This window comes from Equus caballus, chromosome 2 (genome assembly GCF_041296265.1).
Source record: "Equus caballus isolate H_3958 breed thoroughbred chromosome 2, TB-T2T, whole genome shotgun sequence".
NCBI classification, from domain to species: Eukaryota; Metazoa; Chordata; class Mammalia; order Perissodactyla; family Equidae; genus Equus; species Equus caballus.
Window position 1 is genome coordinate 52403364 of NC_091685.1, and position 24898 is coordinate 52428261.

General features: G+C 43.8%; 1 protein-coding gene across 1 annotated transcript in view; it reads right to left on the reverse strand.

Annotated features, from left to right (window-relative positions):
* LOC100053822 (rho GTPase-activating protein 20-like) overlaps nucleotides 1–23024 on the reverse strand; it is an 86827-nt gene extending 63803 nt beyond the window's left edge. Inside the window, exons 1-2 of the mRNA XM_070261162.1 lie at nucleotides 22754–23024; nucleotides 357–632 (exon numbers count right to left, since the gene is read on the reverse strand). The gene's annotated coding sequence lies outside the window, so the exon portion shown is untranslated. The remainder of the gene's footprint in view (nucleotides 1–356; nucleotides 633–22753) is intronic.
* Nucleotides 23025–24898: the final 1874 nt, after the last annotated feature.

Here is a 24898-nt window from a genome sequence, read left to right on the forward strand (position 1 = left end):
TAAGCCAACTCATCTATGTTTTTGCACTGTGGCAGCCCTGCCAGACTAACACACTGCATGGATGCTGTGGCCAGCGCAGCCTGCCCCCACATCCAGGAATGTCTGCTCGATTTGAGAAAATCAATAATGTGTTGAAACCAGACACAGGCAGCAGGGGAAGAATTGGAGAGGGCGAGGACACAGTCTCTAAACAAAGCACCCTGGATTGAGTCATAGAAAGTTTGGGGCCAAAGAAACCAAGGAAGCAGCTGACGTGGCCGAGGAGTGGGGGCTGAGCAGGGAAGCAGGTTTCTGTCTCACTTCCCCACAGGCCTGGAGCACTGTGTGAGCACTCAGGCTGTCATCATAGCACTCACAGTAATAATCAGCGTCGTCCTCAGACTTGAGCCCAGTGATGGTCAGGGTGGCCGAGTTGCCAGACTTGGAGCCAGAGAATCATTCTGGGACCCCAGATGGCCGTTTGCTGTTATCATAGATGATGAGTTTGGGGGCCATTCCCGGGAGCTGTTGGTACCAGTGCACATCATAATCACCAATGTTGGAGCTGCTTCCAGTGCAGGAGATGGTGACCCTCTGGCCCAGGTTCCCAGAGACTGAGGCCGGCTGAGTCAGCACAAACTGGGCCCAGGATCCTAGAAGAGGGAAAGACACAGAGATGGTGATGCTGGGGTCTAGAAACAAGATGAGAAAGCAGGATTACATGTATCTTCCCAGGGCCCCTTGTCTAGTCACCTGTGCAGAGAACAATGAGAGTGAGGAGAGGGGTCCAGGCCATGGTGGAGGTCATCACCGATTCCCACCATCTGTGGCCCCACAACTGAAGCAGAGCTTCTCCCAGATCTCTCCTTTCCCCTCTTCATACTCTAACAGAGGGAGGGCCCACACATGCAAATCAGACCCTCCCAGCTTTCTGATCTCTCACTGGGCCTTGGTTCAGGTCTCACTGCCTAACAATGGCCAGGGAGTGGGGAGTTCACAGCTGTGATCCCTGAACAGAGGGCACCAGGCAGTGCCAGGGGGCTGGTCCCAGCTGTGATCAGCCACAAAAACCTCAGGAACGAGCACTGAGCACCCCCCGGTGTCCAGGCCATGATTCATCAGGTGTGACACAGTGACTAAAGCCAATTAGAAACAGCTCTGGTCCCCACTGCTCTGTCCACTCTCCCCTTGCCTTAGGGTCAGGCCAGGTGGCCCCTCATGTTGCCTCCCCACCACCCAAAGGCAGTCTTTATGCTCTGCTCAGCCTCCTCAGGGGTGAGCATGATCGTGTGGCTGTTGGCTGTTCAGCGGTCAGGACTGAGGGGGTGTCTCTTATCAAACTCCTCTTAGATCAGGATCAAGAACAGAGCAGTGACCGGCCCCATGGAGGCAGGTCCCCTTCTGTGCAGGACCCAGATTCTTTCCTCCTATGTGATCCCTCTCTTGTTAGAGATTAAGCAGTGCATCTCCAACACTCAAAAACTTTGCTCCAAAGCTTCTATTCCTGCTGAAATATAAGGACTTTGATTTTTGCTATGCTCTGTGACCAATCCTTACCATTTACTGGTCTCCTCACTAATGTATGAGTTGAATAAAATATTTTACACTGGTTCATTCTATACTTGTATGAGAGTCAGGTGTTTACCTTTTTGATTCAGGGTCACTCTGATCCCAACGCCCGAACATAGAAGTGGTAGGTGACTGGGATAGAGCACCTGTGACCTGGACCCCATGAGGTGGAGAATCTCAGCAATGACCCCTCACTGACCTCGTGGAGCATGTGCTTGGGGATGGGGGTAGAAGGGGTCAGGAATGGAGCATGCATCTAGAGATTCATGAGCTGACCCTCTGGGACTGGTCCTCACCTGAGGGACAGGGTAGATGGTGGAGAGGAGCGCATGTGAAGATTGGCACCAGCCACTACTGTGGTTTCTTGAACCTTAATCATCCTCTCACTCCCTCTAGAGAGAGGATGTCCTCATGAGGGATTTTTGCTTCTTTCTATTTCTCCTGAGAATATTGAATTTCAGGTTGATGCCTCACTGATGGGAGTGGGTGTGATTTCACCTGAGATCGATCCTTTGCAGACCATTAGAAAGGTCTGGGAGCCAGAAGCAGAGTTCTGTGAGACAGGAACCTGTGGCCTGTGTCCCCGGTTCAGCTCCCAGTGTCCACAGTGCTAGGATCAACATGAACTAATGATGGCGATGGAGGACAGAGTTATGTGCTTGGTGGGGACCACTTAGGCAAACATTTTGCCTTTTCTTGTCCTCTCTAGACCCCTAATTTCCTAACCATGTGGTGAGCATGTGAAAAACCCCACTGCAGCTCCAGAAATAGGCCTTTAACTTCCCAAACCGATCAGAAAATCCCCTCCTGGGATGCCATGACGGAATCAGGGGAAATGGTCTAAGTGCTCTGGTCTGGACCTCATGACAACCAGGATTCCTGTTCAATGGATCAGGGAGGGAAGTCTCTCTCATTCAAGAGGATTTGTTGTGTGGATGCGATACCTAGGACTGCAGGGACATTTTTGATCCATGTGATAAATCAGCCTGTGGACACAAGAGATAATGGAGAGAGAACATCTCAAGTGAATCTCAGAGAAGAAGGAGTGAAGCTTATTGAGATTCCACACTTGACAACTAAAGAGAAAACTTTCCTGTGTCACCACTGAACACGGCATCCAGGACACCAGTCTAATATTTGTAGCAAATCCACAACCCCCGAAAGGTCTCTGCCTTCACTCTCACCACCTACCCACTCATCTTCTTTGCAGCATCAGGACTTCATAAACTTAATCAGATTTCATATATTCCATGTCAAATCCTCTAATGCTTCCTATTCCCCATCTAGCCCAGCCAATTGTTGGTGCTTCCTAAATGGCGTGGATGGATGTACCCATGAACATTCGGCTACCCTGCATCAAACACAGCTAGACTATGTGTCTCTGGTTTTTCCCTGACCCATAGTGGACTCTGGCCTCATGGCAGCCTGACCTTGACATTGAGGAATATCTGATGAATGTGAGACGATCAGATAATTTGTTGCTGCCAAGGATGGGCTTTGGGAGCATAAACTGAGAAGACGGGGCTACAAGCTGTACACCATGTTCCCTAGACTGGGTATGAGAACCTAGTTTTAGGCCAAACTCAGGTATCAAAAAGCCTCACTTCAATGAGAAAACTCAATGCCCAAGTCTGCAAGAGCCAGTAGAACATTCTCTGTGCCTGCTTTGCCCAGAACACTGCCCTCTCAGGACCTGTCCAACAGCACTTCTGCTGGTCTCAGATCCAGGGGCCAGTGCCTCTGACTCCACTCAACTCTCCTGGAGGATGTCCTGATTTTGCTCACAGATCATTGTGATGTCACTACCCAGAATAGCAAAACAAGTAGGTCGTTTCATGGGATTTGAGTCTGAGACATTAATTGCCTGTAGATAACCAATGACCTCCGGGTGGATAAATACGGGATGCATCGCACAGTCCTCACAGCGCCAGATATTTCAGGTTTACCCAACATTTTACTTTTCTTCTTCCATATGTCTGGAGCATCTTAAACCAAGTTCAAGGCCTAAGACTCTACAGTGTACTCTGTTGGTTCATACTGGTGAGAAATCTGTCTGGGATACCCTGACAGGCTGATTTATGTTGTTGTTGTCACCATTATTGTTGCTGCTGTTGTGAGGGATTCCTGTTAGACCCCCCCAACCCCACTGCACAAGTGCTGGTCATGCCTTCTCTAGTGGCCACTGGAACACGGCGCTGTTGGAGAAAGGCGCCCTCCCTCCTGCTGATCACTCTGGGCTTATTTGCCCTTAATGGCTGTTCTGGAGATTTATTCTTTCTTCTTTTGAATCTGTGATATATTTACGGTAGTTTTTCCTATTTTAGTCAAGTTTTGTCAATGTTTTTAGTCTGAATATTGATAAGTAAACCATTACTATGTGCATCTCTCTTTTTTGAGGTCCGCCCTCCCTCCTTGACTTAGTGGCATCCAAGATCTGTTACACAACTCACACTGGGCCCTGACCAGGTTTACTTGGTAGCTGCTCCATATGCTGATGTGATTAATGAACACGGCTGTCTGTAAATTGTTTCGTAATATCAGGGCTCTCTGTGATAAGGAGGGTTGGGTCATAGGCTCTAGATCCCAATGACCTGAGATGCTTTCAAACATCTCCCCCTCCAAAATAAAATAAACACACAAAAAATCTGTAGCTGTAAAACCGGTAAGATTTGTGGGATTAAACTGGGGAAAGTGAGGAGGTGATGGGTGTGAGAACTCAGGGCATGATCAGCAAAGCCTGGGCCAGGCTCATGGGACATGTAGGGGACTGAGCAGAGGAGGACCTGGGTCTCCTGGCTCTCGCTGGCTGACTTCTCTTCTCCATGCATGCATGAGGCAGGGAGGTGCTTGTATAGGTTCTGGTGACAAAATGATTTGCTTGCATTGGAAAACCAGTAATAAAATGGGTTTTTTTTTTTTTTTTGCATCCATACAGGTGGACTGACTAAAAAGCATCAGTCCCTCTGGTTTTAGTAGCACAAGTGACAGCAGAAGCCAAAACCTGGGCTGGTGTTGCCTCCAGGCAGGGACAAAGGAGAGTTAGGTCAGACTGGGGAGTGGATCTCACTCCCCATGGACTAGGATTGGCATCGAGGTTGCATGCAGCTGTTTGACAGTGACAATCAGCCTCATCCTCTGGCTGGAGCCTGCAGTAGTCAAGGAGGTTATCTTTACAGACCTGGATCTGGAGATTGGTCTGGAACCCCTGCTGTCCTAGGACACACACTTAGGGGCTCTTTCTGGGAATCCTTGATGCTGATTTCCATTGTAACCTATGTTTCTGTTGATTCCCTTAAAGGAGACGGTTTGGGTCCTTCTAAAGAGCTTCCTGGGTTGGATTGACTTCATGTACATATTGGGGAGTTTCTGCTTGCTCATATTCCACTGTCCTTCTCTTACACTTTGTCTAATTGGAAAGGTCCACTGAGATACAAGAGGAGAGAAGAACTCAAGTGTGTACCTGTAGGCTCCAGATCACACACCGGAGGGAGTCCCATGTGCCCTGAGGGGGATCGGCGGTAGGAAAGTCACAACTGTGGACTTCACCCAGCTTCCATGCTGCAGGCTCACCATTTTAGTCTCCCCTTCTTGCTGACATCACAACCGTAGGTCCAGGCACCCAGCAAGTGTGTCAGGCCAGCTCTGTGCCTGGAATTCCTCCTGGGATGTTTCTCACAACATCTTACATCTTAATCTTTTGTGCTTGAACACAGTGAGCCTCAGCCAGATCTGAGCACAAGAGCCTGGGAGGGAGGGAAGGTCTCCGCTCTGACCCCTCACAGAGCAGAGTCCCTGCTGTGGAGGACTGTGTATCTGCTGGATGGACCCTGGGTTCCCACAAGAAGAAATCTAGCAAAGGCTAATTTCCCATCTTTCAAGACAAACAGCCCAGCTACAAAGGCTCTCATTTTATCACACATGGGTCACCAGGCAAAGATGCAGTGTCATCATGAGATTTGTATTTTGTTTGGTTTGGTTTTCATTTTGGTGTTTGTTTACCTGAGATTGCAGGTATATTGACTGGAAAATTGGGAAGACAGCCGATGTGAACCAGAAACTACTTCCAGGCACAGCTACTGCGTCTACAAGTTACTGTAAAATTGCAGAAGCGTCTATTCCAAGTGCCTGAGTGGGCTGAGGTATTTGTCCCAATTTCCCATCTGCCTGTGTCACTGTGAGAAGCCCTATTGTGCACAATCACACAGTAATAATCAGCCTCATCCTCTGGCTGCTGCCCAGAGATGAGCAGAATCCTTGCGTTGGCCGAGGCATCTTTGGATCCAGAGAAGCAGCTGGGGACCTGGAGCCTGGTGCTTCTCTGAATCTGTGTGGTAGTAGAGGAGATGCTGGGAAGGGGACCGTGCATTCTGCTGGTACCCATGCTGCTTTGAGTAAAAATCCTCCCTGAGCCGCTGTGTAGGGTCCACAGGGCAGTCCCACATCACCCCCTGCTGGTCATATGTGGAAAAATGAAAAATGCAAGAGATAATGTCTGTGAAAAACTGGTAAAATACGTGCTTTTCTAGGAAGGATCAAAATTGGCTCTACTGGAAATAAAACAAGTAAGCTTACCTATTTTAATACAGAAATGCAAAATGTTATGGACCCATTCCACAGAATGACTGAACAGACAGATATTCTCACATGGAAGCTCTAAAAACATCAGAGACCAGAGGGTTCCAATCTACTTGCTCTATTTTTAAATAACACTTAAAAGGATGGAAAACTTACCAGTTCTTTTAGAGATCAGTTATATCAGTTATAATGCATGTTACAGTTAAATTACAGAAAAATAAAAATGGCAGACGAACAACATTAGATATTATGCAAATGTTCTAAATAGAATATTAACGAAGAGATCTCAATACTAGATTAATGAATTGATGAATTATTATCAAGTGTCATTGATTCCAATGATGCAAGTTGTATGCAATAGTAAGAAATATTTTAATATAACACACAATATAAATATATATAGATAGATATGATCATATGGTCTCAAATGATACTGGAAGGGATTTTGACCAAATTTAGCATCAATTCCTAATAAAAGCCACATAAAACTAAAAGCCACAAACAGAAACATTTATAATACGGCCAGACACACTCTCTCACACACGTATAATGAAATCCTAGTGGCAGCATCTTAGTCAATGGAGTGGTAAAGGGCAGCATTTCCAAAAAGATCAGCAATAGGCAAAGGTGATTCCCTTTGCCCATGTACCTCCATTAATATTCCACAGTATTCTGCAAGCATGAGAAAATCCAATTAAAGTAATGATATCAATGGTTTGGACATAGAATTCACGGGAACAAAGAAGTAGACATTCTTAATGATCCAAATGAACGTTGTGGCCTTAGATACTCTGGTCCCAGTGCAGAAGTGACAGCAGAGATCACCCCAGTGAGTGACTAGTCACTAACACTCACTAGTACTGGTAACAGGTAATGACAGAGGCATGTGAGTGGAACAGGGGGAGCAAAGGGGAGGTCTTGGTCCACCTGCCCAGCAGTGAAGAGCATCTTGTAAGATATTAGGCAGTCACCTGAGGTCTGGGGTAATCATCTGCATCCCACTCACACTGCATCCCAAGTAACATCAGTCATCACACTTATGGGGCTTCTGTCTCACAGCCAGAATAAGCCACATGCAGACTTCCAGGGCAGAAAGTGTGGACTTTCTGCCCAAGTGACCAACACACTGAGACAGGCATTGTGAGTCTGGTGTCACAGCACCTGCTCCATGTGGAACCAAGGAGAAGGCAGGTCCTGTGCCTAAAATCTTGTAAAGGTCCCCTACCAGAAGCTGGAAGAACAAGACTTCCGGGTTTGGTTGAGGCACCACTGAGCTCTGTCTCCTGAGGGTCCACTGTGCGGACTCCGCCAACAAGCTGTGTCTTGTCTTCCCAGGAGCCCACTTCCTCCTTGGAAGTGCATTGGGGCTCCTAATGGTCTGTCAGCCCCACCTTGTTCAAGACTCCCTGAGGAAAAAGGAGGCGATGACCTACATTGGAAGCCATCAGTTAGGAAGCCAAAACCAGGAGCTCACAGGGTCACGGGAAGCCTCACGGGTGAAGGCAAGTCCCACATCAGTGAGGACACAGGTCGCCCAACTGCCCTGGAGCCCACTGAGTGGTTGAACATCTGTCTGACCCAACACCTGCCTCTCCTAAGTCTGAGGACACTCCATTGCTGCCCCTGCTGGTGACTGCCCATCCCGCAGCCGCTGTGACATCCCTAAGCACACCACGCAGAGTGTTCGATTTTACAGCAGTCTTCCCCAACGTTACTCCCAAGAGAGTGGAATGAGAAAGGCCTTCTAGGATTACATGGGGACAGTGATGCTCTCACACCTGCACTTCTATTTTCATGAAAAACTATAATTATTTTCAAACTGTCAGTCTCTGTCCATTCCACCCTAGAGCTCCAACCTTGCCTGCTGTGGCAGACACTGACCTCGGTGTGTGAGAGGACAGTGAAAGGGCGCAACAGGGACACACCTATGCTGACACGGCCCTGTGTGCATGTGGGTTGTGCACATGGCTCTGTGTTTTCCTGTGGGTTGTGCACATGGCTCTGTGTGCATGTGGGGCGTGCAGATGGCACATTGTGCATGTGGGGTGTGCCCTGGGATATTGGGACAGAGGAGCCTGGACAAAGCTGTGATATGTAAGCTTGGATCTGTGGGATGAGTCAAGTGATCACCCTGGGAAAGACTGGAAGAGCCTTCAAATCAGAGGTCAGGTCATGTACCGAGGTCAGGAAAAGAGGGGAGGCTGGTTGCTGGTGATGCTGGTGGATGGCCACTTGAGGTCGGAGAGATGGACCCTCTAAGCAGGGGAACCCAGCACCTCCAAATGGAATAGAAAAGAAAAATCTCGAAAAATTAATATTCTCTTACTTAAACCTTGAAATCCTTTATTACACATTTTTAAGGTGTATGAATGTGCATCTTCATATAGCCACAAATGCATTCACAATGATGTTGCCTATACATTTGTTAATCATGCAGATGAAGAAATTTTCACTTATTGTATTATTTTTAATACTCCTGAATAGGCCACACAATTGTCAGCTGGAACCCAGTCCCTGTGCTTTCCTTGGCAGTGAATGCTGCTCTGGGAGGTCCCCATGCACTGGGTGAGCCTGGGGAGCTCAGGGTTTGTGTCTCCTTCCCCACTGGCCTGGGGCCCCACGTGTGCACTGAGGCTGCTGTCCCACAAGGAGCAGTAATAATCAGCCTCGGTCCAGGCTGGAGCCCAGAGATGCTCAGGGGGCCACACTGCCTCACCTGGAGCCAGAGAATCTCTCGGAGACCCCAGAGGCCCAGATGTTATTCCTGCTGGTCAGGAGTGTGGGGACATGGCCTTGGGGTTGCTGCTGCAGCCATGCTTCTCCCTCATGGCCTACATTTTTGCTCTTTCCAGTGCAGGTGAGTGTGGCCGTCTGTCCTGGGGACTTGGTCACTGAGGGCGGCTGAGTCAGCCCTGCCTGGGCCACAGACACTGTAGGGCACAGAGAGGAGTGTGAGGGCAGGATCCCAGCTCACTGTGAAGGAGGGTGGGGGCATAGGGCAGAGCTGGGGGTGGATCTCCATCCCGAGGGTAAGTCACTCTCACCTGTGCAGGGAGTGAGGAGGTGAGGAGAGGAGCCCAGGGCACGGGAGAGACCCAGACTCTGAGCCCTAGAGCTGTGCTGTGGAGACGGAGCTGCCCTAAGTCTCTCTGGATCTCCTGAAACTTTCATCGGGGATGGAGTGGATACACTCAAATCAGCCCTTGTTCTCTGTCTGCCTCTGGCCTCCCTGCCCTGGTCCTCACAGGGAGATGGAGGTAGAGGAAGGATGAGCTGACCCAGGGGGTGGAGGCCCTGGCTCTTGATGACCCTGGGTCCTGGAGGTCAGCACAGCCCAGTGAGCACACTGATGGCTGAACCCCTGGAGCCCTGGGTGGCTTCCCAGCTGGGAGGGGCCATCTCAGGATTGTCCCACACTGTCCCACATGCCCTCAGACCCCACCCCACCCGGCCTCTCTGACACACCTGGGCCCTCCGGTTAGAGGAGGACTGTTGTCCCGATGCTCTTCATGAAGCTGCTCCTGGTGTCAGAGAGGGACCTGGGCAGCTGGGATTCTAGACACCGGGGGTGTGGGTTGAGGGATGTCCCCGTCACTACAAAGAGGCCACAGCAGCTTGCCTTTCAGCTGCATCAGCAGAGTATGCACAGAATTTTATTAGATCATCGATTATAAGTCCAAAAATGGAGAATATTTTCTCTTTCAGTTTTTCATGAGAATTAGATCCCAACAATTTAATACACTTATTTTCCTAACACTGTCATCACCAGGAGCTTGGGATCGTGTGAGATCCGTGTCGGCTCCAGTGCAGTCTCTAGGTCTTTCTTGTTTCTGACATGACTGGAGTCAGCCTCCCTCTGTCCCCATCACTGTCTCTCTGGAGAGACCGGGTGCCCTGGAAAAGGAGCTCCTGCCTGTGTGGACATGAGCAGGCAGAGGGTGCATCGATGGGAATGGCTCAGTCTACAGGGGATCAGAGGAACGGACATGCTTAGATCGACAGACCCATGTAGGGGGCTCAGACCCTCAGATGCTGGTGACAGAGGTGATGTCAATCACAGAGGAGTGAAGGTGTGATCAGGGGCCCCAGGGGGGTGGTTTATGTCTCACTTCCTCGTGGGCACACAGCACTGAGTACACTGAGGTCTCTGTCATATGTGTGACAGTAACAATCACCTCGTCCTCAGGCTGGAGCCCACAGATGGTCAAAGAGACCACGTTGCCTGACTTGGAGACAGAGAATCATCTGGAATCTCTCAGGGCCTGGTACTTCCAAGAGTCAGAGTTTTGGGGCAGCACCACTGACAGCTGGAACCAACACACACTATGGGATCCAATGTTGCTGTTCCCGGAGCAGGAGATGGTGACCTCCTGGTCCAGGGTCCCTGACACCGAGGATGGCTGGGTCAGCAAAGACCGTGCCCAGGACCCTGAAATGAGGGACACAGAGTCACAGAGGTGGAGAGTCAGGGCCCTTCCCACACCCCAGGCTGGACACCAAGGGGAAGGAAACGTCCCTGTATCCTCCTAGGGACCCGACCTGACCCCAGAGTCCAGTCACCTGTGAGTGAGTGAGTGAGGAGGGTGAGGAGAGGGGTCTGGACCATGACGGAGACGCCCCAGAGCTCTCTCTCCCTCCCCCAGATGACACAGGGCTGCCCAATTATCTATCCCTCATCCCTTCCCTCACTCTGATGGGAGCAAGAGCCCTTCATCCAAATTATTTCCCCTTCTCCTCCCCTCACCTCTCCCAGCCTGTCTGTGAACCAAGATTCAATCCCCTTTGCCTTGGAGTTTATCATTGGATGACATGGAGCTGGTAACTTATGATATGGGCTCTTCTGGGACCTTGGGAGGAAGGATCTGCTGGGGCCCAGGGGTCACTGAGCAGAGGGCACCAGCTAAGCAGCCAGGTGCTTGGGTCACAGCTCTCTCTCATCACATGTGGTTCAGACACACGCCCACCGCGCCCCCTGCTGGCCCTGGTGCGCTTTGCACCATGTCAGAATACACTGTCAGCATCCCACCTGCGGGAGGGCAGGGCCTCCCTAAGCATTGCCTTCTCCACAGTCCCCTCCTCACAAAGGGGTGGGACCCTCACCCAGGCCTTCACTGGGCTGCAACCTTCTCCCCACACTGACCCCTCAGTTTCATAGAGAGGCCTCCTCACATGGTGGGCTCACTGATGCCCCTTCAGTTGTTACACAGTGGAGCGCAGGGCCCTGAGAACTGGCCCCAGAGGGACAATTTGTGCTGCTTTCTCACAGCAGAAGGACAAAGGCCCTGAGACCAGCTACGTCTCACTGGGAAGGCGGAGGCGCTCCCCCTCTCTCTGACCCCATTTTCCACTGAGGCAGGTGCAGGCCCCTGGACCCTCCCCCTTCATGCCTCTCATGTCCCCCCTGGTGGGGATGGGGGTCCATCCACAGGAACAAGGCAGGGAGGTATTGAGAAGAGACTGTTCTTCATCCTCAGAAAGACAGAGGTGGGCTGCTCTGGGACCCACCTCTCAGCACAGCTGTCCAGGATGACGCTGGGGCTGCAGCCCTGGGACCTAAGGGGATGGGGCTCCATGAAGAGGGCAGCGTCCCCAGGGTGAAACCGAGACCCTTGTAGGAGGGAGAGACTGAGGAGTGAAGGGGGCTTAAGGATTGAGACCCCAGGAGACAAGGAAAGCAGACTTTGAGTGACTGAGCCATGGCTGAGTGACAGGAGAAGGGAGGTTTCACACCATCCTCTGGCCCACAGGGACCGTCACATCAGAAGATGACAATGACCACACATTAGAGCCGATGGAGCTGAGGTGATGGGCTACTTTGAGCAGGGGTCATGCTAGAGGTCCGGGGACCTGCACAGCTGCCTCTATTTATCCCCACCAGGCACCTTCTTAAGGAAACATTCAGAAAGGTGTATTTTGCCTACTCTTTTCCTTTTATTTCTTTCTCTCTCCCTTCCACACACACACCCACACACACAAATATAGGTAGAAATGTGTCGTGAATCAGCCATGATGGGCATTTGTACTGAAGAATTTCGTACCATGAAAGAGACCAACTTTGCTTTAAACTTGGCTACTCTCTCACTTTTGTCCTAAAATTTTTACCTGTTCTGTGTATTTTGTGTATCATCACTTCTCTTTCTATGTATAGTTTTCGTGAAAAAATAATAAACGTGTGTGATTGAGCATCAATTTATTAACTAGAACACAGCTTTAATCTTACTCTTTTTTGTATCTAAAATACTCCATTTACAAAATAATTATGTAATTTTTTTACCCAACCTGTTCACTCTAACAGAACTGTACTAGTGAAAATATTGTGATATTTCTTTACTAATTTCTCAGTGAATAATTTAGCCTTTCACAGTGACAATGAACACAAATTTCTCAGTGAATTCATAGAGATAGGAAGTTCACTAAATACATAGTCTCCATTGCATAGAGAGAAAAAGTAGGTAATATATAGAGATGACTAGAGAAGAACTTACATAATTTGATAACTCAGATAAATATGGCTTTTCAAATGGAATTTCCAATGATTCTATTTCCAAATGTGTGGAGGTATAATTAACAAGTAAATATTGTATTATATTTAAGGTGTGAAATGTGGTGATTTAATACATATATACACACACATTTTCAAATGATTACCACAATAAGTTAATTAACACATCCATCACCTTTTTGTATTGGGGAGAATACTTAAGATCTACTCTCTTAACAAGTTTAAAGTGTTCAACAATGTATTATTAACTATAGTCACCATGCTATATATTAGAGCCTCAAAAATTATTCATCTTTTTTTTTTTTGAGGAAGACTATCCCTGAGCTAACATCTGCCGCCAATCCTCCTCTTTTTGTGGAGGAAGATTGGCCCTGAGCTAACATCCGTGCCCATCTTCCTCTACTTTATATGTAGAAGGCCTGCCATAGCATGGCTTGACAAGTGATGCATAGGTCCGTGCCTGGGATCCGAAACAGCAAACCCTGGGACACTGAAGTGGAGTGCATGAACTTAAATGCTGTGCCACTGGGCCAGCCCCAGCAATTATTCATATTAATACTGAAAATGTATACCATTTCCTACTTTTCATTTAAATAGGAACAAATTTTATGTTCTTTGTCCTAGAAATGTCAGGTGACATCTCAGAAATGGTAGAAATGGGTGGGTTGGTATTTCAAAAAAAAAAATGTACTCTATTTATTTCCATCATGTCAGCTTTTAGGCCCCTCACTCTGAAATTTTCACTCTCCACTATAGTTGGGGTGCACGTCTTTTTCCTACATATAGCTCATTTCCAGAAACAGAGAACAATTATTGTGACACTCTATTCAATTTTTCAAACAAAATATTTACTCTTCAATGATGCACTACAAGATATAAAAACACACTTGTATAGAGAACACCAGGTGGATGCCACAGTGTGGGGCATATGTTCACTCTGAAAATCCTATGATGACCCATCTCAGTGGTTCTGCGCTGATGGACACCTTGTCCTCCATTTTGTCACTCTGTCAGTGGGGAGGTCAGATTTGAAGGCAGGTGAAAAGTTCTTAGCTTTATACCAAGAGTCCTCCAAGATGGGAAATCAGCACTGCTGCTCTAGAAGTATGTTCACAAGGATTCTGTGAACGTGGTGACAACAAATGGGCTATCTAACTCTTCTCAGAATATCTGACACTACTTTTCATGTCCCCTTCTCCAATACATTATGCAGAGTTATAAATGCATCATAATTTTCTTTTATTCCTCAGTTTATACTTTTGAAACTTCATTCAAATGGGTTGTGTTAAATTGTGTATCCATTTAGAAAAATGTACAATTTCCTAATTCCAATCTTGAACACTCTCCTCCAGAGAATATAAACAGTGAGAACACACCCAGCCCAAAATCCCTGAATTCAACACACAGAGGAGCTGGAGCCAAGAATCAGGTGCTGTATTTCCTGGGGAAGAGTGACAGGCAGGGTTCCCACTGTAGGGGAGGATGACAATTCCTCTACCCTCTACGTCCTTCTGGTTAGTCTAAGAATTAAGTTGACATGAGACAGGATAACAGGAGAAAAATCAAAGTACAATAACATGTACACATGAAATAAATGCAGGAAAACCAAGTAACTCACCAAAATGGCCAAAGCCAGCACCTTAAATACCCTCTTCGATGAAATAAGATGTAGATAAAGAAAACACAAACCAATAAACAAAACAACACAAAAATATCCCTAATAAATATTTACACAAAAATCCAACCCCACCCAAAAAACATACCAGCAAACCAAATTCAACAGTACCTTAAAAAATTTATACATTATGAACAAGTAAGATATTTGCTAGAATGCAAGGATGGTTTAACATATGAAAATCAATCAGTGTAATATAGTACATTAACAGTATGAAGGACAAAAAACACATGATCCCCTCAATTGATGTATAAGAAGCATTCAACAAGTTTCAACACTCTTTCATGAGAAAAACAAGACCAAAAAATTCAACCAACTCAAAATAGAAGGGCTCTACCTCAAGATAATAAAGGTCCTATATGGCAGAATCACAGCTAACATTGTACCAGATGATGAAAAGCTGAAAGTTTTTCCTCTAAGATGAGAAAGAACACAAGGATGACCGCTCTCACCACTTTTACTGACTATACCACTGGAAGTCCCGGCTAGAGCAATTAGGCAAGAAGAAGAAATAAAAGATATCCAAATCAGAAAGGAACAGTTAAAACTGTCTCTGCAGATGATAAGATATTATATATAGATGACTCTAAAGACTCCACCAAAACCTGTTAGAATAAACCAACAAATTTAGAACATTTTCAGAATACAAAAACAAAATACAAAAGTCAGTTGTGCTTGCACACACTAACAACACACTACCTGCAAAAGAAATTTGGAAAACAATCCCATTTACAATGACATCAAAATGAATAAAATGCTCAGAAATAAATTGAACCAAGGAACTGAAACATCTGTACAGTGACAACTAAAGAACATTGATGAAATAAATGGAAAAAGACACAAATCAACAGAAAGATATCCAATGTCCATTGGAAGAATTAGTATTGGTAAAACATCTATACTACCCAAGGTGTTACATAGACTCAGTGCAATTACTTTCAAAATCCAAATGCTATCTGTTACAGAAAGAAAAATATTTGACCCTAAACTTTACATGAAACCATGAAATACCGCAAACAGAAAAAAACAATGTTGAGAAAGAACAAAGCTGGAGGTCTCATAATTCCTGATTTCAAAACATATTGCAAAGCTACAATAGTCAATGAAGTATTACACTGGAAGAAAGACAGACATCTATACAAATGAAACAGAATAGACAGCCCAGAAATAAAGTCACGCATATATGGTCAACTGATCTTCAACAAGGTTGCCAAGAATACACAATGGAGAAACGATAGCTCTCCAACAAAGGGTTTTCAGAAAACTGAATATGCATATTCAAAAGAATAAAATTGAGGAGTCTGATCTAACACCATACACAGCAATGATTTCCAAGTGGATTAGCATTAAACGTAATAATGGAGACTGTAAAAGTGTTAGAAGAAAACAGAATAAAAGGATAATGACATTGGTGTTGGCAATAATTTCTTGGGCATGACATCAAATCACAGGACACAAAACCAAAAATTAGAAAAGGGAGGTCACAATTATCTGGAAATATATACAGCAAAGGAAACAGCAAGTGAAAAGACAACTTACAGAATAGGAAAAAAATATTTGTAAGCTATATATCTGATATGAGGTTATTATAAAACATACACAAAAGAACACCTATGACTTAATAGAAAAGTCAAATAACCTGATTGAAAAATGGGCAAATGTTTGATGTAAAGTGATGCAGCCACTGTGGAAAATAGTACAGGGTTTCCTCAAAAAATTAAAAGGACAACTACTATATGATGCGGCTCTCCCACTTCTGGGTACTTATCTAAAAAATTGAAATCAGGATCACAAAGAGAAAATTTCACTCCTGTGTTCATTGCAGCATTACGCACAATATTCATGAGGTAGAAACAACGTAAATGTCCTCTCACAAAGGAAACAGTAAGGAAAAATTAATATATACATGCAATGGAATATAATTCAGTGAGGAACCAAAAAAACAAAAAGGAAATCCTGCCATATGCTACAACATGAATGAACCTCAAGGGGCATTATGCTAAGTGAAATAAGCCAGACACAGAAGGACAAATACTGTAATAAGGCACGGTTCCAGTTATATGAGATTTCTAATATAGTCAAACTCATCCAAATGCTGCAGGAGCAGCAACGGTACTCATGTCTTAGCCCTTGCCCTTTCTCCAGCAGTGGCAAATGGCACCTGAGACCCGAGGCTTCAGGAGCCACAGCAGAACCCACGACCCAGCCCCCAGTGGTGGCACTCCTGACACACACTCTACCAGCAGCAGGGAATGTCTACAAGACCCTGGTCACCCAGCAGTGACAGTGACACCTGTGAACCTACTGCTCCTGGCAGCAATGCTGCCATAAAACCTGGGAGCAGCAGCACAAGTGGAGCACAGGGCAGCCTCACCCAAGCCCATGGAGAGCCAGTGGGAAAATATGACACTCAGGAGACTCCAAATGCAGAGGAAGTGTTTGCAGGCTGGTCACCCTGATGGTGACACCTGAGAATGCAGGAACATCATAAACATCAAGGCACCAACAACCTTGGAATCACAAGCAGCACAGGGACGGTACTGACAATGTCTCTGCAGTGGCAGTGGATGGTGAAATGTGCAGGCTCTCAAAAACATGCAGAAGCAGCCTAGAATCAAAGTACCCAAAGTCTTACCCAAATAAGAAAGGTGTTTACTGCCACAAATGCACTGGCAGAGGATCAACTCATCAAGCTCCATGAAGAACTACAGTAACAAGGCAGAACAAAAAGGAAATGAGAAGTCTCTAGAAATCAAACTGGAAATCATGGAAGACTGCCATCTGACTGACAGGGAACTCAAATAGCTGTCATGAAGAAACTCAATGAGCTACAAGAAAACTCAGACAATTCAATGAGCTCAGAAATAAAATTAATGAAGAGAAGGAGTACATCATCAAAGAGACTCAAACTTTCAAGAAACAAACAAACAGAAATTCAGGAGAAGAACACGATAAATGAGATGAAAAATAAAGTAGAAAGCACTGGAAATAGAGCAGCCCATATCAAAGAGAGAAGTAGCAAACTCAAAGATAGAGACGTAGAAATGATTCAGGTAGCAGAGGAGAGAGAACTTACATTTTTTAAAAAATAAAGAAATTCTATGAGAAATATATGACTCAATTAGGAAAAGCAACATAAGGATAACAGGTATCCCAGAAGGAGAAGAGAGTGAGAAAGGAGCAGAGAGCTTAGTCAAAGAAACAATAGCTGAGAATTTCCCAATCCTGAGGAAAGAACTGGATATACCAGTACATGAAAGAAATAGAACTCCTAATTATCTCAATGCAAAAAGACCTGTCCAAGGCATGTAACATTAAAACTGTCAAAAGTCAATGATGAGAAAGAATATTGAGGGTGGCCAGAGAGATGAAAATAATTTACAAAGGGAACCCCCATGAAGCTATCAACAAATTTTTCAGCAGAAACTCTACAGGCTAGGAGAGAGTGGAATGATATATTCAAAATATTGAAAGACAAATATTATCAGCCAAAAATACTCTATCCAGCAAAGTTCTCCTTCAGATATAAAGGAGAAACAAAGGCTTTCACAAACAAATCTGAGAGAGTTTATCACCAGTAGACCTCCCTTACAAGAAAAGTTCAAAGGAGCACCGTACCTGAAACTAAAAGGAAAAGGTTGACAAGGTTTCAGCTTGGTGATAAAGACACAGACGGAATCAGAAAATTGCAACTCTATATTACAACAAGTAAACAGTTATACCATAAAGGCTAAATGGGAAAAAAACACATCAAAAATAACTATAACCACTTTAATACAACAAACTCACCACACATAAAGGATAATTTGTGACAATAAAAACATGGAACAGGATGAAGAAAAGGATAGTATCTTCATAGGCTAATGGAGATAAAGTGCTATCAGGAGAAAAAGGACCTCTCATCTAGGAGATCTTTTATACAAACCTTATGTTAACCACAAACCTGGAAAATCAGAGCAGAGTCATAAATCATAAATAAAAAGGAAAATGAGAAAAACATCACAAAAACCCAGCAGACTGAAACTGCAGACAGAATTACAAGGAAAAAGAAACAAGGAAACACAGAACAACCAGATAACAATAGATAAAATAGCAGTATTAAACCCTCGCATATCAATAATCACTCTAAATGGGAATAGATTGAATTCATCAATCAAAAGACACAGAGTGGCTGGATAGATTAAAAGACAAGACCCAATAACATGCTGCCTCCAAGAGAGCTAAGTCAGGTCTAAAGACACACAAAGGCTCAGAATGAATGGATGGAAGATAATACTCCAAGCAAATAGCAACTGAAAGAAAGTAGGTGTCACCACACTTATATTAGACGAAATAGACTTCAAGCCAAAAAAGATAGCAAGAGACAAAGGTGAGCATTCTATAATGATAAAAGGGACATTCCACCCAGAAGACATGACATATTCATATGTATGCATCAAACACAGGAGCACCAAACGATATAAAGGAACTATTAGCAGAAGTAAAGAGAGAAATTGACAGCAACAGAATAATAGTAGGGAACTTTAACACCCTACTTACAATAATGGGTAGATCATCCAGACAGAAAGTCAACAAGGAAACATTGGCATTAAAGCAAACACTAGACCAGATGGACTTTCTCTCTCTCTATATATAATATTCTACTGTAAAGTACCAGCATAGATATTCTAAACATTCTTCTCAAGTGCACATGGAACATTCTCAAAGATAGACCATATGTTGGAAAACAAAATAAGCATCAATAAATTTAAGAAGATTGAAATCATATCAAGCATCTTTTCTGACCACAGTGGTGTGAAATTAGAAATCAACTAGGAGAAGAAAACTAGAAAACTCACAAATACATGGAGACTAAACTACATGCTACTGAACAACTATTGGATCAATGAAGAAATCAAAGGAGAAATCAAAAAAAACACCTGGAGACAAATGAAATTGAAAACACAACATACCAAAACTTACAGGATGCAGTAAAAGCAGTATGGAGAGTGAAGTTTATAGCAATACAAGTATACCTCAAAAAACAGGAAAAATCTCAAATAAATAATCTAACTTTACCTAAAAGAAGTAGGAGAAAAAAGACAAATAAGCCCAAAGTCAGCAGAAGGAAGGAAATAATAAAAATCAGATCAGACATAAATGAAATATAGACTAAAAAAATAAAACAAAGGATCCACGAAAATAAGAGCTGCTTCTTCAAAAAGAGAAACAAAATTGACAAACCCTTAGCAAGACTCACGAATAAAAACAGAGAGGATGTACAAATAAAATGAGAAATGAAGGAAGAGAAATGACAACAGATATTACAGCAATAGAAAAGATTATTTGAAAATACTAAGAAAAGCCATATGCCAATATATTGAATAACCCAGAAGAATAAGATAAATTCTTAGAATCATATAACCTCCTGCAGCTGAATCAAGAAGAAATAAAGAGCCTGAATAGATCAGTCACTAGTAAGAAAGCTAAAACAGTAAGACACACCTCCCAGAAAACAAAAGCCCAGGACCAAATGGCTTCTCTGGTGAATTCTACCAAACTTTCAAAGACTTAATATTTATCCTTATGAAATTCTTCCAAAAAGTTGAAGAGGATGGGACACTCCCTAACTCATTTTATGAGGCCAACATTACCCTAAAACTAAAGCCAGATAAGGACAATGTAAAAGAGGAAAGTTACAGACTGATATTGCTGATGAACACAGATGCAAAAATCCCTAACAAAATATTAGCAAATCAAATACAACAATACATTAAAAGAATCGTACACGATGATGAATTGGGATTTATTCCAGGGATGCTGGGATGGTTCAACATCATCCACAAAACAATCAATGTGAGACACCGCATTAACAAAATGAAGAATAAAAAACTCATGAACATCTCAATAGATGCAGAGAAAGCACTTGTCAAGATCCAATATCCAATTATGATAATGACTCTCAATAAAGTAGGAATAGAAGGAAAGTACCTGAAAGTAAAAAAGGCCATATACCACAAATCCTCAGCAAACATCACACTCAATGGTGAAAAAGTGAAAGCTATTCCTCTAAAGACAGGAACGAGACAAGGATGTACACTCTCACCATTATAGTCCACATAGTATTAGAAGTCCTAGCCAGAGAATTTAGGCAATAAAAAGAAATAAAAAGGATCTGAATTGGAAAGGAAGAAGTTAAACTGTCACTAGTTTTGGATGGCATGATTTTCTATGTAGAAAACCCTAATGAATTAACCAAAAACTACTAGAAATAATTAATGAATACAGTAAAGTTTCAGGGTACAAAATCAACATATGAAAATCAGTTGTATTTCTACACACTAACAAGGAACTAGCAGAGAGAGAAATCAAAAATAAAAATCCATTTACAGTCTCAAAAAAGTGAATAAAATACCTACGAATAAATTTAACCAAGGAGGTCAAAGACCCATACACTGAAAAATATGACATTATTGGAAGAAATTGAAGAAGACATAAAGAAATGGAAAGCTATTCCACGTACACGGACTGGAAGAATAAACAGAGTTCAAATGTCTTTATTACATAAAGCAATCTGCAGAATCAATGCACTGTGAATGAGAATCTCAACAACATTTTTCATGGAAATACAATGATGAATCCTAAAATTTATATGGAACAACACAAAACTCTGAATAGCCAAAGGAATCCTGAGAGAAAAGAACAAAGCTGGAGGTATCACACTTCCTGAATTCAAAATAGACTACAAAGCTACAGTAATCAAAACAGCTTGGTAGTGGCAGAAAAACACACACTCAGATCAATGGAACAGAATTGAGAGCCCAGAAATAAACCACGCATCCATGGGCAGCTAATTTTCGACAAAGGAGCCAAGAACGTACAAGAGAGAAAGGAAAGTCTTCAAAAAATGGTGTTGTGATAATTGGACAGTCACACGGAAAAGAATGAAAGTAGACCATTATCTTACATCATACACAAAACTTAACTCAAAATGGATTAAACACTTGAATGTAAGATCTGAAATCATAAAAGTCCTGGAAGAAAACACAAGCAATATACTCTTAAATGTCAGCTTTAGTATCTTTTTGAATATCATGCACCCTCAGGCAAGAGTAACAAAAGGAAAAATAAACACATGGGACTACATCAAACTAAAAAGCTTCTGCATAGCAAAGGAAACCATCAACAAAATGCAAAGACAAACTAAGTTAGGAGAAGATGTTTGCATTAATATTTGGATTAGTATCCAAAATACACAAAGAATTCATACAACTCAACATCAAGGGTAAAACCCAATTAAATAATGGGCAGAGGATCTGAACAGACATTTTTCCAAAGAAGATATACAGATGAACAACAGGCACTTGAAAAGATTAGGGAAATGCAAATCAAAGCTACAGTGAGATACCCCCTCACACCCAAGCAGAATGGCTATTCAAACAGACCAGAAATAGCAAGTGTGTTTTAGGACGTGGAGAAAGGAGAACCTCATATACTGCTGGTGGCATGTTAACTGTTGTAGCCACTTTGGAAAACAGGATGGAGATGCCTCAAAAACTAATACTTGAACTACCATATGAAAGAAAGAAAGATGGAATCCTTTCTCCCCCAATCCTAACTCCCTATGGCTTTTCACCCCAGATAGCCAATTTCTTTGCAAACTTATTAAGACTTAAAAGAAATTACACTGTTTAAATCTCCACGATAAACTTCCTGGGAGGCATAATGGATCTAGAAAGGAGATCCTCTCTGCCCCAAATGATCGCAGGAAAGCGGGAAGGAGCATTTTGAGGACAAGCTGGCACAAAAAGCACGGCTCTCCACTCCTAATCATCTGTTTTCATTATGGTAAAATATGTATAACCCAAAATTTACCGTTCCGACCGTCTTTAAGTGTGCACGCAGCGGCATTAAGTCCATCCGCAATGCTGTGCAGCCATGACCACTACCCTTTTCCAGAACATTCCCCATCTCATACAAACCCTGTTCCCATTGAACATGAACGCCCAGCACCCCCTCAGGCCCTGGGACCCTCGGGTCCGCTCTCTGACCGTTGATCCGCCTGCTCCAGCTTCTCACGTCAGTGACATCCGCCCTTCAGTTCCACCCTCTCAACCACCACATCTATGGTTTGTAGTTTTCTCTCAAAACTGCCCCAAATGACACCGACAGGAAATGCAACTGCAAAACAGAGATTTTCCGTGATCGCTATCACATCAATCGATGATAAAGCCGTTGACAAACTACTTTCTGCAGTTTTTGAAATTTCAATATTACCCAAAAGACCTAAATGACGAGGCTGTTTAGAGTTGAAATCCTGCACAATTCGCCCAATTTTACCCTCGTGCTTCCCAAAGCCTCAAGTTAAATGAGCCAAACCCACTGACTCCGGGCTCAGGAGCCACTCGGACGCCCTGAGCCCCGCCCTATGCCCCCTTGGCCGGGCCTGGAGCCCTCGGTCCCTGAGGACAAACCTGCACATCCTCCTCAGGGGGCACGCGGGGCGGCGACACCTTCCAGTCAGTCAGCGCGTTCAGGACGAGGAGCGCGAGCGGAGTCTGGTCCCTGCTCAGCGCCCGCGACTGTCGCCTGCCACACACGACCGGGGTCGGCGCCCTCACCGGGGTCCAGGCTCTGAGGGGCCGCTGCCGCCAACGCCCCCGCTGCCAAGTCCGCTGACGCCCAACTGCCGCCGCCGCCGCCGGCTCTGAGGGCCCTGGGGGAGGGGCTGGCCGCTGCGGCCCCGCCTCCAAGCGCCGACCACGCCCCCATGACACGCCCACCGCGGACTTCCGGCTGGCGGGGGAATCCGCTTCTCTCCTCAGGGCCAGTTCCTTTAGCGCCCTCTCTGGTCGCGGTGAGTAATGCAGGAGGGCTGTGCAGGGCTGCGTGATGGACATCCAAAATGCCGCCAACCACGCCTACCTTGTGCTCTTGATCTGCGTCTATCCTTCTACCAAAACCATTCAGCTCTGAACGCTGTAACTTTGACTTTTACAAGCTTGTGGCCTTATTTCTCCCACTTTATTCTCTTATTTAAGTGTTTTAGCTAAGCGTGCTCCTTAGCTTTTCCATACACATTTTCGCATAATTTTTTCTGTATCTACAAAATGTCTTGTTGAGATTTTGATGGGAATTATATTAAATACATATATCAATTTAAAAGAAAATTGACTTCTTTACAATACTAAATTTTCCGACTCACGAATGTACTGCATCTCTCCATTTATTTAGATCGACTTTTTTTGATTAATTTCATCTGCATTTGAAAGTTCTCAGAATCCAAGATCTGTACAAGACTTCTACAAATTTTTTGTGTATTTCTTAGAATTACACTTAAGTTTTTCATCTTTGAAGAATAGTAACTGATTATATACTTTAAATTTCTGCCAATGCTGTCATTGCTAGTATACTGAAATCCAAATGATTTTTGTATACTAATTTTGTGGCCTCCAAATTTGGTGAAGCCACTTATTACTTATAGAAATTTTCATTTGTAGATTCCATGGAAATTTCTATGGAAGCAGTCATGTCCTTTGCAAAAAAGGCATGGTTGCATTTCTTCTTTTTCTATATGCATGTCTTTTCTTTCCTTGTCTCATTGCACTCACTGGAACTTCCAGTATGATATTAAATAAGAGTAGTGAGGATGGGCCTCCTTGCCTTGTTCTCAGTGATAGCAGGAAAGTGTTAAATATTTCCTCCTTAGGGATAGTGATAGCTGTAGGTTTCTGTGGATCAATTTTATCAGGGTGAGGCTGTTCTTTATGCCTAACATACTGAGATTTTTTTAATCATGTGTTAAATTTTGTCAAATTGTTTTATACATTGATTGATATGATCATGTGAGTTTTCTTCTTTAGTCTTTTCATACGGTTAATTATGTTGATTGATTTTTCATATTGAGCTAGGCTTGCATCCCTGCAGTAATCCACAGTTGGACATGCTATATAATTCATTTTATATACCGCAAAATATAATTTGATAATATATTAGGGAATTTTATGTCTATAATTGTGAGGGATATTGGTCTATATATTTTTGTGCATTTTAAATTAATACGTCTTCTATGTTGTTGGATTTAGTGTCTATGAATGTTGCTTGGATCTTATCAGTTCATCATGTTGAGTTCTCTTATATTCTTGCTGACTTTCTGTTGAGTTTTTTATCAGATGTTAAGAAGGCTTTATTGAAGTCATAAGGTGTATTTGTGGATCTACTTCTCTTTTCACTGATATCAGTTTTGCTTCACATATTTTGCATCTCCTTGCTGAGACTTTCAATTATTCCATTTATTTCAAGTTTATTCATATGTGTGTTAATTTATTTTGCTAATAGTTGCTTTTAATCATTGTCAGATAGGTAATTCTAACATTTTTGTCATGTCTGTGTTGGCATCTATTGTTTGTCTTTCTTCACTGTGTGATATTTTCCTGATTCTTAGTGTGAAGAATTATTTTCGATTGAAAGCTGAACATTTTGGGTATTGTATTATGAGACTTTGGGTAGTACTTAAACTTTTTGTCTTAGCTGGCTGTCTGTTACATCACTCCAGCAGGGGAGAAGAGGTGAGCAACACCTCATTCCTTCCAGGTGTGGGGAAATGTTCCGACTCCCCA